We start from the raw sequence: 18489 nt of genomic DNA, 5'->3' as shown, positions 1-18489 counted from the left end.
GTGTTGCTGGGTATTACACTGTGACAGCACTTACTGTGCCTCGCAGCCCTAGCAATGCAAAATTGTACTGGCAAGGGGGGGCAGATGGCACCCTGCCCCCCAGCCCAGCCTGCCCCTATATGTATATCTATCTATCTATCTATCTATCTATCTATATATATATATATATATAGTAGGAGGTGTATAGACCGGCGCACTGGTTAACATCTTTAGAAACGTATTGCACTGTTTGTGCAATAGGTGTGTTTTAGAACAAAGTACAATTCGTGTAGTGCTAACACGTATGACACTTTGATCCCTCTGGTGGAGGTGGCAGCAGTCTTCCCAGGTTCCTGAACGGCAATCAGGGTAAATAGGATCTGGAAGTGGAATTGGGAAAAGGCATGCTGCTAGCTTGGGCTTCACGGGTTACCAGGGCAACGGGTGTTTGTGTGAGAAGAAGCCGCATGTGAGACTTCACATCCAGTTGACTATACCATGTACTGTATTTAGGATTGCAAGGCTAACCCTATCCACCCGTGTGCGGACTATGAGGGCCTCCATGGGATCCTAGAGAAGAGATATCAGAGTATTACACGCAGATGTTCAAGTTTTCTTCTGGTACGCAATATATATATAATTAACTATATGTGCTGTGTAAACAAAAATACTACACTATGGGGGTCGTTCAGACCCACTCGCGAGCGGCAGTACGCTCACAAGTGGGTCGATGTTCCCCACTGCGCATGCGCATGACTGAGGGAGCTCCGTCATGCGCATGTGCGAGACCCGGCGAGCGACGAGCTTTCCATCGCTCGGGGTCTTGCACCAAAGGGGGCGTGCTGTCGATGTTGATTGACAGCACGCCCCCTTTGGTGGGCGTACCGGGGGCGTGCCTGCCAGACGGAGGCGTTCCCATGGGAACGCCTACCGTCTGAAGCCGGCCCCACTGACAACACTAGTGATGTCAGTGGGAGTGATTTTGGCTCTGATAGAGCCAAAATCACTCCAGGGTTTCCCTCGCAAGTCCGATGGTCGCGATGGTCAAGACCATCGCGACCATCTTTTTGCACGCTCGTATATGCTGTGGGTGGTGACCCACAGCTATACGAGTGTCCAGGAGGACGCTCCATTTTAATGGAGAAGGGCCCTGATTCAAAGCGAGCGCTCTGGTCAGAGTGTCCAGCTCTGAATCAGGCCCTATATTTGCATTCTATCTGGCTCGGTTTGAGCCTCCTCTATTAAGGTTTTCCTGACCTGTTGGAGGACCATACACACTTCACCATATGGAACCCCAGTGAAGGAATCACAGATAAGCTTTAAAGATTTATTATTTGGTACGCACATTATATTTTGAGCACGTGCTTTTTTGTTTTAAATACTACACTATTAGGCGCATACCTTTTCCCGATTCCACTTCCAGATCATATATATATATATATATATATATATATATATATATACACACATATATTGTGACAGGGTCATCATAATTCCACATGAGGTAAATGTGGAATATCCATATCTCACAGGTTTGGCAGAGCAAAGGCATTAGGATTGTGTAAATGTCCAGTTCAGGAAAGGCAGCTGATTACAGACACCTGGGAGAAGCTGGTTTAAGAACTGCAGAGACACTGGGGAAACTGAGGGCCTGATTCAGAGCCGCTCGTTCTCTCCGAGCAATGTTTGCCCAACTGCGCATGCGTACGGATCGTTATACGCATGCGTGAACCAGTCAGTGCGGCCAAAATTTGTTTGTTCGCTAAAAAGCGAGAGATCCGAACGCAGGCGTGCTTAAAGGTCAAAACGGGCGTTTTAAGGGTGTGCATAATTAAAACAGCAGCATCATTGACCACGTCACTGGGTTATTTTATAGCCAGAACTGCTCGCAAGATTGTGGTAGCAAAAACCAACCACAAGAATTGCGAGCAGTTCATACGCTGGTCGATGTACTCGATTAATCTAATAAATAGCGGACATGACGTAGGATGCGAGCTGCCAGGGGGCGTATTTTTCCCAAAAACTACCGCAAGTTTTGTTCGCTCGTTCAGACCTAGAGGCGTGAACAGACCGCAAAGAGCGAACTGTTAATTTGAATAGCCACCCCTATTTTCTGGACGAGCGAGCGCTAATTGCGTCCGGCTCTGAATCAGGCCCTGAGCCTCATGGTGAAATAGTCACCCAGCTTTTAGGCCTGGGGTGACAAGTGTTAGGTTTCCTGGACCTGCGAGTCCACTGAAGAAATATTTCTGTATTGGAAGAATTTGTATGACAACTTGCCTGTGAAACTGGCATATCCTGTGTACCTGCCTGTGGTGAGCAATAAAAGCTACTGATGGATTTTACCCAGTCTATGTGATTATTGTCACATTTGGCACCCAAACAGAGGGGTCTATTTACTAAGCAGTGTTAGGAGACAGCGTGAAAAGTGATAAGAAAGTGATAAGGTACCAGCCAATCAGCTCCTAACTGTCATCTCACAGGCTGTGCTTGAAAAATGACAGTTGGGAGCTGATTGGCTGGCACCTTATCACTTTTCTCTCTCTTAACACTGCTTAGTAAATAGACCCCAGGGACTCTTGCTGATTACTGCTACACAGCAAGAGCCCTGATCCAGTGACCATATCCACCCACCGTGGCAGTGAGATGCTTTGCAGGACACTACCCACTGCGCAGCAGCTTGGTGAGTAAGTCGCTTTACTAACAGCTGGGTGGGTGAGTGTGGCAGGCCAGCCATAAAACAGCAGTTGCTCACAGTGATATGTCTGTGTATATGCAAATTGTGCACAATATAAAAACTGCTTAATTCCTGTGTATGGGTGAATGGCCAGGGAATGTGGTGCAGTTTTAAGAGAAGCCAGCTGATATAGGGCCTGATTCAGAGCCGGACGCAAGTGGCTGCTCATTCGCTCCGAGAGATGTTTGCCTAACTGCGCATGCGTACAGATCGTAATACGCATGCGCGAACCAGTCAGTGCGGCCGAAAATCGTGTGCTCGCAAAATAGCGAATGCCTGCTCTTTTGAGTGACAGAATGAGGCATATGTGGGTGGTAACAGGGGAAGGTGCTTGAAAATGGGGAGTGGTGATCCGAACGCAGGCATGCTTAAAGGTCAAAACGGGTGTTTTATGGGTGTGCATAATTAAAACATCAGCGTCATTGACAACGTCACTGGTTTTTTTTTTAGCCAGAACTGCTCACAAAATTGTGGTAGCAAAAACCAACCACAAGAATAGCGAGCAGCTCATACCCTGTTCGATGTACTCGATTAATCTAATAAATAGCGGACATGACGTAGGATGCGAGCGGCCAGGGGGCGTAGTTTCCCAAAAAACGACCGCAAGTTTTGTTCGCTCATTCAGACCTAGAGGCGTGAACAGACCGCAAACAGCGAATGGTTCATTTGAATAGCCACCCCTATTTTCTTGACGAGCGAGCGCAAATAGCGACCGGCTCTGAATCAGGCCCATAGTTTGTTGGGAATCTAGCTTCCAAAGGAGAATTTATAAAGCCTCCTAAGTTTGACCATAAAGGGATAAAAGTTTTGCTGAAATAGCTGCAGGGCAACAAGCTCTGGTAGCAGGGCATCAATTGCAGGTGTAAGGACAGCAAACTTTGATTCAAGGACAACAAACTCAAATTCAGTTATTACATGCAGAGTTAACTCAAATAAGGAAAGGTGGGCAGGAGCAAGAGGTGTTACAGAAGCTTACTCCATCTGATGACATTGAAGCTTTTCTGTGCACCTTTGAGCACACTGCTGCATATTTAAATTGTCCTGAGGAGGAGTGGGCTGCCAGACTTGCTCCCTGTCTCACAGGGAAACCTCAGAGAGCATATGTTGAATTAAACGTGACTAAGGCAAACTCCTATCCACACTTGAAAAAGGCCATATTAGGCAGAGTTGGAGTGACTGGACCAAGCAAAGCTCAGTAGTTTCAGGAATGGCGGCTAAACCTGTCTGAAGCTCCAATGGTCTAGCTCGCCAAATTAGCCAGGCTGAGTAAGGCATGGTTGCAGCCAGATAAGAACTCTGCTCAGCGTATAGTAGAGATGGTGGCTTTGGACCATGCTGGACAGGTACTAGATTGTGTGGTGCTACAGTAGGCCCTACAGGCTGATCTTCAAATGTTTGAGGAGTTAGCGGTGGTGATTGAATGGTACCTGGCTCTTGGGAAGTTAAACAAAGCCAAACAGGGATTCCAGCCAGTACCCAAGCCTGGAACCAAGGTTCCAGTTGCTAAAGCCAACAACCCACCTCCAATTTTGTGTTTTGATTGTGGTGAGCCGGTCATTTGAGCCGGCACTGTCCATAGCAGGGCGAACCAATGGACTGTAGTGCTGGAAAAACAATTCCCTGGTGCAAACCACCTTGTTTCGTTTGATGGTGCGAGTGGAAGGCCAGGAGGTCTGGTCCTTAGTGGATACTGGCAGCAAATTCACCATCAGCTCTGCCAACCTGGTTCCACCTGGGGCTGATCAGGTGCTACCCCCGGTAAAGGTTATATGTGTACATGGGGATGTAGAAGAATGCATTTGAAAATAGTGTAGAGATTAATGGTAGAGTAATCATGGCTTTACCAGCAGAAGGTGTACCATACTTTGCATTGAAAAATGATTTGTTATATCATGTAACCTATTTGCAGGGTAAGAGAGTAAACCAATTGTTGGTTCCCAGGAAACACGAGCAGTTGGTGTTAAGGGTGGCTCATACATACCTGTGGGGTGTCCATTTTGGGGAGGAGAAAACTCTTCAACGTATTTAGTTAAGATTCTTTTTGCCCGGCATTCATGCAGCAGTAAAAAAGTATTGTCAGGAATGTCCAATCTGTCGGAAGACAGCACCCCCGGCCAAGGTTTCGGGCACCCTTGGTTCTCCTTCCTGTCATTTCCGTACCTTTTGAGAGAATTGGTATGGATCTGATACGGCTGGTGGAAAAATCTGCTCATGGGCATCAATACATATTAGTGGTGGTAGATTATCCCACAAGGTACCCAGAGGCCATCCCGCTACGTAACATGAAATCTAGCACTATTGCCCGGGAATTGTTGATGCTCTATACCCGCTTGGGAATACCAAAGGAGGTCTTAATGGATCAAGGTAACCCTTTTGTCTCTAAACTAATGAAAGATATGTGCCGACTGTTAAAGGTGGATAGGATTACTACCTCAGTTTACCACCCGCAAACAGATGGGCTTGTTGAATGCTTTAACCAGACCCTTAAAGAAATGATAAAAAGGGCAGTGTCTGAGGAAAAGCAAGATTGGGACTTACTCCTACCCTATTTAATGTTTGCAATGCGAGAGGTACCCCAATACTCTACAGGATTTAGTCCCTTTCAACTCCTCTATGGGAGGCACCCTAGAGGGATTTTTTGATCTATTGAAAGAAGGGTGGGAACAACAGTCACGCCAAGAGCCTAACATCATACAGTTTGTGAACCAATTGTATGGCCGTTTAAGGCAAAGTGCGCCACTTGTGAATGAGCACATGGATAGGGCACAACAGCAGCAAAAAACATTGATATGACGTGACCACAGTTAATCCATCTTTTAAACCAGGAGACAAGGTACTGGTTCTGCTACCCACCACTGAAAGCAAAATGTATGCCCAGCGGCGACCCCCTTATGAAGTAAGAAGAAGGTAGAAGGAAAGAAGTGCAAATCTATAATGTAAACCTGTTAAAACCCTGGAAAGAGAGCACTGGTCAGCCCTCTTTGGTTGCCAAGAAAACCCCAGAATGTCAGGTGCACATTGAAGTTACCCTTAATCCCTGGCAGAAACAGGAGGCAGTGAGTTTAGTAGCACGGCACCAAGATGTGTTCTCTGCCATTCCGGGAAAAAAACAAATTATGCAGCATGATATAGTTACTCCTCCCAGGGTGGTAATAAAACAGAAGCCATACCGTATACCCGAGGCAAAGTGGGCAGCAGTTAAACAGGAAGTAGGGGAAATACTACGCCTAGGGGTCATAGAGGAATCAAATAGCGAATGGAATAATCCCATAGTTTTAGTGCCTAAGCCTTTATGTGCTTTAAGATTCTGCAATGATTTTCACAAATTAAATAAAGTGTCACAGTTTGATTCCTATCTGATGCCCCGGGTGGACGAGCTGGTGGAGAATTTAGCAAACAGTCAGTATCTCACCACCCTAGATTTGACAAAAAGGGTATTGGCAGATTCCTTTAACTGAGGTTGCTAAGGCCAAAACAGCCTTCTCTACCCCAGAAGGTTTGTTTCAGTACAAAATGCTGCCGTTTGGTTTGTATGGGGCTCCGGCAACCTTCCAGAGGGTTATGAACAGGTTGCTGCGACCTCACAAGGAATATGCAGCTGCATATCTGGATGACTTAGTCATCTTCTGCCCCGACTGGGAGTCACACCTACCAAGAGTAGAAGCAGTGTTGCAATCTTTACGGGCATATGGGTTTACTGCTAATCCTGAGAAGTGTGCCATTGTAATGGTGGAAGCAAAATATTTGGGATATATTGTAGGCAGAGGGCAGGTAAAACCTCAGCCCAGTAAGGTGGAGGCGGACCTCACATGGCCAAAACCCAAATGTAAATCCCAGCTCAGAACATTCCTTGGCCTAGTGGGTTACTACTGCAGATTAATTTGTGATTTTGCCCACTAGGGCAGCACCATTAACTGAGTGTCTTAAAAAACAGCCCCCAGACAAGATACTGTGGTCTAGAGCAGCAGAAGCTGCATGGCAGGATTTAAGGCGTGCCTTGTGTGCAGCACCTGTTTTTCAGGCTCCTAACTTTAAAAAGCAGTTCACATTGCAGACAGATGCCTCAGGTACAGGATTGGGAACAGTCCTTTCCCAAGTGGTAGAAGGGGAAGAGAAAGCCAGAAATTGCTGTCCAGGGAGTACTCCACTGTGGAGCAAGAGTGCTTGGCAATCAAGTGGGCAGTAGCATACTTGCCGATATCCTGACTGCCCCTTCCAGGAGGGAGCAGCAAGGTCGGCTTAGCAGGGGGTTGGGACCAGCAAAAGGGGGCGTGGCTGGGAAAAGACGTGTTGTTTGGGGCTAGGGGCCGAGCCACTTACTCACACCACTTTGGCCCTGCCCCCGCTACACAATGCCGAGATTTCCGGCATTGTGGAGCAGGGGGCAGGGTCATGATGACGCGATTCAGTGAGAATTGCGTCATCAGCCTCCCCGCTGTGGGTGTTTGGGTAATTATTGCGGGGGGGGACTGGAGGGGCCAGGAGACATGCCTACTTTTCTGGGGGGCCGGGAGCAGCACCCAATTTTCAGGAGGCTCCCGACCAAATCGGGAGAGTAGGCATGTAAGGGCAGTAGACTCATTAAAATATTATTTGTTGGGATGGGAGTTTGTGTTGGCTACAGATCATGCCCCTTTACAATGGATGTACGTGAACAAAGAAGTGAATGCTCGTGTAACCCACTGGTTTTTGTCTTTGCAGCCATTTAGGTTTGAGGTGCAGCATCATCTGGGGAAACAGCACCTCAATGCTGATGCCCTTTCCAGGAAGTTTGTTGGGCCCGATCCTGGAAGCAACTCTATGGTGAAGCTAGAGTAAGAAGAGGAAGAGGGTGAGTTTGGTGAACTATGGAAAAAGGCAGAGAGCTGTGTACCCAGACAAATGGCACAAATAGATGTGGGTGAGGCAGATAGCTCGCCTGAAAGTGGTTTAGCTTCACCAGGGTGGTTGAAGATAAGGGGGGAGGAGTGTGACAGGGTCAGCATAATTCCACATGAAGTAAATGTGGAATATCCAGATCTCTCTTGGCAGAGCAAAGGCATTAGGGTTGTGTAAATGTCCAGTTCAGGTGTTACCTCAATCAGTGCCTGGAAAGGCAGCTGATTACAGACACCTGGGAGAAGCTGGTTTTAGAACTGCAGAGACACTGGGGAAACTGAGCCTGATAGTGAAATAGCCACCCAGCTTATTGGCCTGGGGGTGACAAGTGTTAGGCTTCCTGGACCTGTGAGTCCACAGAAGAAATATTGCTGTATTGGAAGACTTTGTACGACATCTTGCCTGTGAAACTGCCATATCCTGTGTACCTGCCTGGGGTGAGCAATAAAAGCTACTGATGGATTTTACTCGGTCTATGTGATTTTTGACACAAAATATATAATATATATATGTGTGTGTGTGTGTGTGTATATATATATCCACACACATACACACACACTGGTAAATGGGGAGGGTCTAGGAGTTTGAGGCGCACATAAGGGATTGATTCTTTTCATTGACAGCTGGGAGTGCAAGGGGGGAATGTTGATCTACACTATCAGAGTCCTGAGTATTATTTAAGTCGTCTTGAGTGCCGCCCCATTGCTGACAATTATTATTCCTTCTTGTATAAGAGGGTAATTGGAGGACACCAGACTCAGAGTACTTTTTCTAGCAACGGAGTGCCGGCTGAACCAGCTACGCGCATATATGTATATATATATATATATATATAAATAACCCCTGAGGAAGCCTATGAGGGCGAAACATGTTGGGAACTATATCCAACACCCTGCACCATTGACTAAGAGACTATCCTGTGCATCCCTGGAAATCATGATTCTACAAGCAAACTCTCCCTTAGGCCTCGCCACCCTATTTTTAAGATAAGTTCTTTTACTTTTATTGTAAAATTGTTTTAAAAATTATTCACCATGAAATACAAATATTAATTATTGAATACTAGTGACTGTAGTTCACTTTTAAGGATATCCAAATTGTTGGCATACTGGAGTCGGGGAAAGAAATAAATTAGAAAGACGGATTTATTGTTAAGCTTGATATACAAGTGTACTTATGGTACAGGTACTCACTTCTAAAAAATTGTTCATTGTATTATCTGACAATACCACACTATCAGGCGCTTGTCCCCTCTCTCTTTTTCTAATTCTCAGCACATACCGTTATACCAGACAGCCTATTGAAGGGACACAGCTGCCACCTTTTAGAAGAGAATATTATAGTGTGATCACCAGAACAGACCTTGCATAACCTACAATATACTTTCTCGGCCACGGCGCCAAAGTTCCACTATCTATCTATCTATCTATCTATCAATCTATCTATTAGGGGTGTTGTCAGGGTTCAGCCTAGGATCGGCCTCTCTCACCTCCTTGCCGGCTTCCCCTGACTTCCTTGCAGTCAGACGTCTGGTGCAGTGATGGATGTGGGGCTGAGTATTCTGCCTTATGTGCTTTTTGTGAGCTTCCATGGTCAGCTGTGTGTGCTGGGGATCGGAGTTCCCATCATGGGTGCCGCCATGACAGTTCCTCTCATGTGACAGTACTCCTAACCTATGGTAGCATGATTTCAGTCAGCTGATGATGTGCTCCAGTAATCTGCTACCCCTGGGTATAAATCCGCCTCCAGAACTCCAGGAAGATGCTGTTCAACTTTGTTATTCCAAGTGCCTGTGTTACTCCCATTGTTGCTTTGTGCTAAATCCTTCAGCGTGTTGCTTCAGCCTGCTCACAGTTTCCCAGTTTCCTGTATTAGCTTCCATGCTAAACCTTACTCTGAGACTTTAGCTTTCTCACAGTACTTCAGTGTTTCATGTCCCTTCCCTGTGTGTCTTTGTATATGTGCTGCTAATTCTATTGCAGCTTTACTGTGGCTATTACCCTGTATCACTGAAGTGTCAGATTACCTACTGGTATTAATTAGCTCACAGCTGGACCCCCAGCACATGTCTGTGTTAATCTGCTCTGTGTCTTGTCAGTGCAAATCTGCACTTGCAGTTAGCACTCTCCCAGTGTATGCCTATCTTCTCTATATGTCTTGTCTGTGCAATCTGCACCTGCATATATAATTATTCCCAGTATTTTGCCTTTGCCCAGTACCAGCATTTCTAGCTCTCCCAGTATTTTGCCTTTGCCCAGTACCAGCATTTCTAGCTCTCCCAGTATTTGGCCTTTGTCCAGTACCACATTTCTAGCATTCCCAATATATTCCTTGAGTCCACTCTACTCTTGTATGTGCAATCCCTAGTATATGTTGTGTTTTCCTGCATATTTAGCAAACTCCAGTACCTGCCTGTGTCCACATCTCCCTGAGCTGCTGAGCTAGTCAGCTCCTGGATTTCTTAGTGATTCTTAGTACTTTCTCAGTAATCTCATGCAAGCCGGTGATCAGGATTTCTAATTGTGTTCCAGTGTATCTCCAGTGTTCTAGCAATAACTTAACGTAATATAGTTCCGGTCTTCTGCCATTCCCAGGTACCTGTCCAGAGGGCCGCGACCTGCTCACTTGGTGCAGCGGAAAACCAAATCCAAATTGGAGGGGTCACTGGAGAAAACCACCAAGTGAGTTAGACTCCGCGCCTCTGGGCAGGTCTAGCCAAACCTGGGTTCGGCCGCAAATAGGAGACCTAGCCATAGTCACTCCGATAGTCACCTGAACCCCCCGGCTCACCGTCCTCCACAGAGGATCACTTTCACTGGATTGTGACAGTTTGAACAGCCTAATATGCAAGCTGCCGGGTTTCAGGTTGAAGCAGGTTTTCAGGATTTACTCTCTCGTGTGTCTGCACAGGAGACAGCTTTGCAATCCGTCAGACAGCAGCTGCAAGAACTCTCTAGTCAATTGATGGTTATTCATTCAGTTCTAGCTGCTTTGTCCCCAGACACACCACAAGTTCCACCAGTGAATTCTCCACAGTTTCGTTCCGAAGTTTTAATTACCCCTACAGATGAAAAATTTTCTGTGCAAGCTAGTGAACCTCTCAAGTGTCCTCTGGTTCCACAATTTCCTGATATTCGTGACCCTGAACCTTTCAAGAATTTCTACTGGCTTCTAGAACTACAAAATCTCCGTCCCAAAATTTTTAAAGTTATTTCCAAGCTTTCTAGTGCTACTCCTGACTTGACTAACAGCTTTTCCAAGCAAACTAAAGTAAAGCATCAAAGTTACCTGCGCCCTAAACTTACTGAGGTTGACCGTCAGCGACGCCGGGAACTGCATCTGTGTTTATATTGTGGTTATGACGATCACTTTCTTAAGGACTGTACTCTGCGCCCACTGAGAAATGGTGACAAGTGTGTGACTCCTAATGTCTGCATTTTCAGTTCTCCCCATCATCCATCAGTGATTCCCGTTTCTTCAGTAACAGATAAGGAGGTGATGTCCACTAAGCAAAAGAAAGTTCAAGTTTTCGATTGGGGCCCTGCTACAAGATGCTTCAACCCTCGTCTAAGAAATATTGGGAGGATATTTCAACCTTCTAAAGTCAGGGACACTACTCATTCCACTTCTACTGGTCACGGCCCGGATTCCATTTCCATCAGTCCCAGCCCGGATTCTGCCTGTTCCGGTCCCAGTCCGGATTCTGCTTTTCCCAATACGGGACTCCAGTCAGTAGCCCCAGGAGGGGTCTCAACTTCCTTACCCCAGCAGGGGGTCCCAAGTCTCGCACCCCAGCAGGAGGTCTCAAGTCTCGCACCCCAGCAGGGGGTCTCAAGTCTCGTACCCCAAGATGGGGTCTCAAGTTCCACGCCCCAGAAGGGGGCCTTCGTTTCAAGTTTCATGCCCCAGGAGGGGGTTTCAAATCTCTCACCCCAGAAGGGGGTTACAAGTGTTGTACCCCAAGAGGGGGCTTTCATTTCAAGTTTCACACCCCCAGGGAGGGGTCTTCATTTCGAGTTTCATGCCCCAGGAGGGGGCCTTCGTTTCGAGTTACACGCCTCAAGAGGAGGCTTTTGTTTCGAGTTTCATGCCCTAGGAGAGGGCCTTTGTTTCGAGTTTCATGCCTCAAGGGGAGGCCTTCGTTTCGAGTGTTATGCCCCAGGAGCGGACCGTAATTTCAAGTGTTACTCCCCAAGAAAGGGTCTCAAGTTCCATACCTCAAGAGGGGGTTTTGAGCCACTCACCCCAGGAGGAAGTCTGTGTTCTTGCATCCCAAAAGGGGGTTTCATATTGCATACCCCGAAAGGAAAAGCCAAGTCAGCTTCCCCAGAAGGGGGTTTTAGGTCCCATACCCCAACAGGGAGTGTCAAGTTCTGTACTCCAGGAGGGGGCCTTGAGTCTCTCACCCCAAAAGAAGGTTTCAAATATTGTTTCCCAGGAAGGGGCCTCAAATGCTATCCCCCAGGAGGGTGTTTCTAGTGTTATACCCCAAGAGGGGACTTCAAGTGTCTCACCCCAGGATGGGGTTCCCAGTGTAATACCCCAGGAGGGGATTTCCAGTGTTACGTTTCAAGAGAAAGTTCTTGTTTCAAGTTCTTCACCCCAGGACAAGGATCCAAGTATCCTATCCCAGGATGGGGTTTCCAGTGTTATACCCCAGGAGGGGATTTCAAGTGTTACGTTTCCAGAGAAAGTCCTTATTTCAAGTTCTTCACCCCAGGAGGGGGTTTCAAGCTTCACACCCCAAGAGGGGGTTTCAGTTTCCTCACCCCAGGAGGGGATTTCAAGTGTCTCACCCCAGGATGGGGTTCTGAGTGTTATACCTCAAGATGGGATTCCCAGTGTTATACCCCAGGAGGGGATTTCAAGTGCCTCATCCCAAGATGGGGTTCCCAGTGTTATACCCCAGGAGGGGAATTCAAGTGTCTTACCCCAGGATGGGGTTCCCAGTGTAATGCCCCAAGATGGGGTTCATGGTGTTATTCCCCTGGAGGGGACTTCAAGTGCCTCACCCCAGGATGGGATTCCTAGTGCCATCCTCCAGGGGGGGATTTCGAGTATTACATTTCCGAAGAAGAGTTCAAGTGTCTTACCCCAGGAGGGGGTCTCAAGTCTTGTACCCCAAGAACAAGGTTTTCTAAGTGTTACTCCCCAAGATGGGGGTTCAAGCATCATACCTCCAGAGGAGGTTTCTAGTTATATACCCTGGCAGGGGGTATCAAGTCTCATAGTCCAGGAGAAAGTCTCAAGTTTTACATCTCAAAAAGGGATTTCAAAATCTGTATCCCAAGGAAAATTCTCCGGTTCTTTACTCAAGGAAGAATCTTCTAGTGTTGTGTCAAAGTCAAATGCTTTAGTGCCCAATCCGTTAAGAGGTTCACAAGATGATGCTACCACTACATTTAAAGGTATACCTCAGGATCCATCTGATGTTTCTATGTCCATTTTTTTTGATGGAGATATAACGCAGTATTATGCTTTGGTGGATCATTTCATCGCTATTATGAAATCCTCTCCATGGTCTGAAATCAAGCCTACTAATGTAGTAAAATTTATAATTTCATCTTTCCGAGGTAAAGCTTGGGACTGGGTTGAGCCTATTTATGATTCAAAGGATCCGATGCTGTCAGATTTAGTAGCCTTTTCTGCGGAAGTCATTAAAGAATTTGGTCCAACTTATCCTTACAGTTCTCTCGAGGATCCTCATCTCAACAAAGTCTCCAGTTCTGGGGTACCACCCTCTGCTATTAAGCTCAGATGCATTTCTATGAGTCCTTCTCAAAAAGATCCAGTACAAAAACAACCTGTCCAGAAGGATAAGACTCAAGGAGGCATAAGGATGATGAATTATAACACAGATTCTGACTATGATCCTGAGTACGATGAAAAAACAATTTCGGTAGTTCCCATGAAAGACACTTTGCAACTTAAGTCTTCTTCTTCTTCAAGTGGTTCGAAAAAGTCTCGGAAAAAGAAGAAGAATCGATGACTTCCTGGTGACCAACCTTTCTTGGACCAAGTTGACTATTTCTTCCAATTATTAGTCTCAGAATCCATCTGGTATTGGGAACCTTGTTCTTCTAAATTTTCCAGTTCTTATTGTATCTTCAATCAAGATTTTCGAGTTTCCAGTGTTTTTCAAATATATATATATTTTTTTGTGTCTTTCTGAGGAGCTCCAGTTGAGCCTTTATGGGTGTTCGGTGCCCACCCTAAAAGGATGGGGTACTGTCAGGGTTCAGCCTAGGATCGGCCTCTCACCTCCTTGCCGGCTTCCCCTGACTTCCTTGCGGTCAGACGTCTGGTGCAGTGATGGATGTGGGGCTGAGTATTCTGCCTTAGGTGCTTTTTGCGAGCTTCCATGGTCGGCTGTGTGTGCTGGGGATCGGAGTTCCCATCATGGGCACTGCCATGACAGTTCCTTTCATGTGACAGTACTCCTAACCTATGGTAGCATGATTTCAGTCAGCTGATGCTGTGCTCCAGTAATCTGCTACCCCTGGGTATAAATCCGCCTCCAGAACTCCAGGAAGATGCTGTTCAACTTTGTTATTCCAAGTGCCTGTGTTACTCCCATTGTTGCTTTGTGCTAAATCCTTCAGCGTGTTGCTTCAGCCTGCTCACAGTTTCCCAGTTTCCTGTATTAGCTTCCATGCTAAACCTTACTCTGAGACTTTAGCTTTCTCACAGTACTTCAGTGTTTCATGTCCCTTCCCTGTGTGTCTTTGTATATGTGCTGCTAATTCTATTGCAGCTTTACTGTGGCTATTACCCTGTATCACTGAAGTGTCAGATTACCTACTGGTATTAATTAGCTCACAGCTGGACCCCCAGCACATGTCTGTGTCAATCTGCTCTGTGTCTTGTCAGTGCAAATCTGCACTTGCAGTTAGCACTCTCCCAGTGTATGCCTATCTTCTCTATATGTCTTGTCTGTGCAATCTGCACCTGCATATATAATTATTCCCAGTATTTTGCCTTTGCCCAGTACCAGCATTTCTAGCTCTCCCAGTATTTTGCCTTTGCCCAGTACCAGCACTTCTAGCTCTCCCAGTATTTGGCCTTTGTCCAGTACCACATTTCTAGCATTCCCAATATATTCCTTGAGTCCACTCTACTCTTGTATGTGCAATCCCTAGTATATGTTGTGTTTTCCTGCATATTTAGCAAACTCCAGTACCTGCCTGTGTCCACATCTCCCTGAGCTGCTGAGCTAGTCAGCTCCTGGATTTCTTAGTGATTCTTAGTACTTTCTCAGTAATCTCATGCAAGCTGGTGATCAGGATTTCTAATTGTGTTCCAGTGTATCTCCAGTGTTCTAGCAATAACTTAACGTAATATAGTTCCGGTCTTCTGCCATTCCCAGGTACCTGTCCAGAGGGCCGCAACCTGCTCACTTGGTGCAGCGGAAAACCAAATCCCAATTGGAGGGGTCACTGGAGAAAACCACCAAGTGAGTTAGACTCCGCGCCTCTGGGCAGGTCTAGCCAAACCTGGGTTCGGCCGCAAATAGGAGACCTAGCCATAGTCACTCCGATAGTCACCTGAACCCCCCGGCTCACCGTCCTCCACAGAGGATCACTTTCACTGGATTGTGACAGGTGTATCTACCCATTGGCCAGGATGGCACTCACCAGGGGCGCCGACCAAAGGGGGGGAGCCACCCGGTAGTGCCCACATGTGTAGGGCAGACCGCAGTGATATTGGTCTGCCCTACACCATCTACAAACACACAGCCACCAACGGCGGCTGTGTGTTTGTAATAGCAGCCAGCTAATGAGAGTCAGACAGACTCTCATTTGCTGCTGCGTCGTCCGTTGAGGGAGCCAGCTGGATCTCACTAATGAGCTCCGTGTGCCGGCTTCCCCCGCAGCATGTGATGGGAGAGACGTCATACGTCATGACGTCTCTCCCATGCAGGAGAAGAGCAGCCGGGGCTCAGAGCAGACAGTGGCGAATGCGTAAGGAGCGGGGATGAGGTAAGTTGAATTTTTTTTTGATCTTTGTTTGTGTGTGTAAGCCTGGCACTACAGGGGGGGCACTGAAATAGGGGGTGGCAGCTACTGGGGGCACTTTATGGGGGGGTGCCCATTACTGGGGGGCACTGTATAGGAGTGGCCACTACTGGGGGCACTGTATAGGGGGGGACTACTACTGGGGTCTACTACTGGGGGGCACTGTATGGGAGGACTACTACAGGAGGCACTGTATAGGGGGTCTACTACTGGGGGCAATGCAGCATAGGGGGGGATTACTACTGGAGGTTTACTATTGGGGGCACTGCATAGGGGGGGTGGGGGGCGCCAGTCCATTACATTGCCAGGGGTACTTGGATCACTAGATACACCCCTGCTATCTATCTATCTATCTATCTATCTATCTATCTATCTATCTATCTATATATATATATATATATATATATATATATAAAATATGTGTGTGAGTATGTATAGCAAGAGGCGGCAGTTAGAGTCTTCTTAATCAAACAGTGAACCCCATCTCAGGGTGTTTACTGGGTCAATGTTTTGGGGAACGTATCCCCTTCCTTAGGACAACATCAGTAACTGCACAAGTGAAACAACAGTGTTATATAGACAAAATAAGTGTGACTTACCCCCATCTCCCAATGTAAACAGTGCAACTGAGGTCCCGTCGGCTGACAGCTGCCCTCCGTGGCCCCCGGCTGCGGCGTCTCCATCACACCAGAAGTGATGTCATCAGACACCACGCCCGGGACCCTGATTACTGTAACCAAAACAAACAACAATGTGATCATAGTGCAGCAGTGTTAGGACGCTCAGCGGCGATATAAAGTGCAAATACATAGTAACAGATATATAATATACACAGTGCATGAACATGGACAGAAAAGATATAATAAAATGAGAGAATGACATAAAAACCAATGTTGATAAAACTTAAAATGATGGCCTTCAAAGTGCATAACGTAGTGTAAAATTCTTAATAATTATAAAAAAAAGTTTGATCAATGAATGAAATAGTACTAAACAGACTCTTAGGGGTAAATTTATCAAAGGTCGATTTGCAGGTCGATTTGAAGAGTGATTTAGCTCTTCTCAAACCGACTCAAATCGAATGTTGCAAAACCAGTGATTTGCCAGATTTACTATTATTCGATTTTGTGTTCGATTTGCAGATCGAATTCGAGTTTGGTCGATTTGTGAAAGTGATTTGTTGTTCGGTTTTGCCTTTGAATTGCAAGTCGCATTTCAAATCACACATCAAATCGATCTTCAAATCGAAATTGTAACACTTGTCCTAATTTCACAATCACTCAATAGCCAACAATCCTTAGCTGTGCTAATTATCACTGGTTATGGACCATGGCACACATCCTTTAAAAGAGGTGCATGTGTACAGTTTTGTTACCCAAACTTACTATACACAGCACAGGGAGGTGTTTGAGCAAAATCCTGGTCATGAACTTCCTACCTGTAGGTACATTATGGATCGTGGATGAAGAAGCCAAAGAGAGAGGGTAGTGGTGGATAGTGGGCATTTGGAGAGGGGTCCTTCTGGAGCCGAAAGTGATGCTGCCATTGCAGAATCAGTTACAGAGGATGCTGGTGGCCATGAGTCAGATGATATGCCTATTTTGCAACCTGGCAAAACAAGATCAGGGAGAAATATTTGTTTTAGTTACGCACAAAATTGTGCATTAGTGGATGCTTTGCTTCCAAACTATCATTCATTATTAGGGAGTAGGGCCAGAAAAACTTCGGCTGCATGGAAGCGTGCCATGTGCCAAATAGCAGTTGATGTAGTAAATGCAGTTGGTACTTTCAAACGCACAAAAGTACAAAGTACATTGTCTAAAAAGATTCTCAGACATTCGGTGCTTTGTAAAACAAAAAATGGCAGATGAAAGAAAAAGTGCCATTGCCACTGGTGGGGGCTCACCTCAAGATATCTCCTTTAATGAGTATGAGGAAAAAGTTAAAAGCATAATCCCTATGAAACTTGTTGCAGGGATGAATGTACATGACACTGGCCTCTACTGATGCTTTACTTGAAAATGATCCAGCTGATGTTGTTCAGAGTCCCACACCTCTTTTGGAAACATCTGAGGATCCTGGCCTTGATTGTAGTATGCTTCATTAAACCTAAAAATGTTAAAACATTTTTTAAAAATGTTGTGACTTTTAGTTATTCCCTGTTTTGTTGGCAAATAGAGTTTAATGTCGCATTTTCTCCAGTATGTGGTTGATTTTTTGTTTCATTTAATTACTATAGATTTTGAACCAACACTTTTGCAACAAAGCCCTGGGGCACAGCCAAGTGGCGAAAATCCGAATTTTGCTACATTTACGCTGAATTTGCAGGCAATATCACCCACTACACCACTTGCAGAATCCCAAATCTCACAACCCGAGCAACCAACACTACCCCTGGAACACCAAATGGGCAGAGATTTCCTATCAGCCATTTTGGCATTTGAACAAACCCAAGTTGAATTTATGGCCACTCAAATGAGGCAAAATTCAGTAAATAATAAGCTCCTGCAAATAGCAGTTGATGCAGTAAATGCAGTTGGTACTTTCAAACGCACAAAAGTACAAAGTACATTGTCTAAAAAGATTCTCAGACATTCGGTGCTTTGTAAAACAAAAAATGGCAGATGAAAGAAAAAGTGCCATTGCCACTGGTGGGGGCTCACCTCAAGATATCTCCTTTAATGAATGCATTAGCCAATATTAATGTTACACTACAGAATATTAATTCTAATATGAACATTATGGCCTCATCCCTTCAAAATGTAAATTAAACAAACATCACATAACAACAAACATTATTGAGAGGTTTTATCACCACACAACAAACCATAATTAGTAATATTACTACCATACAACAGGCACACACAAATGCTATTGTTG

This window comes from Taudactylus pleione, unplaced genomic scaffold, assembly GCF_031769625.1.
Source record: "Taudactylus pleione unplaced genomic scaffold, aTauple2 ptg000690l, whole genome shotgun sequence".
NCBI classification, from domain to species: Eukaryota; Metazoa; Chordata; class Amphibia; order Anura; family Myobatrachidae; genus Taudactylus; species Taudactylus pleione.
The sequence above is the reverse complement of the archived record's forward strand: the minus strand, read 5'-3'. Positions refer to the sequence as shown.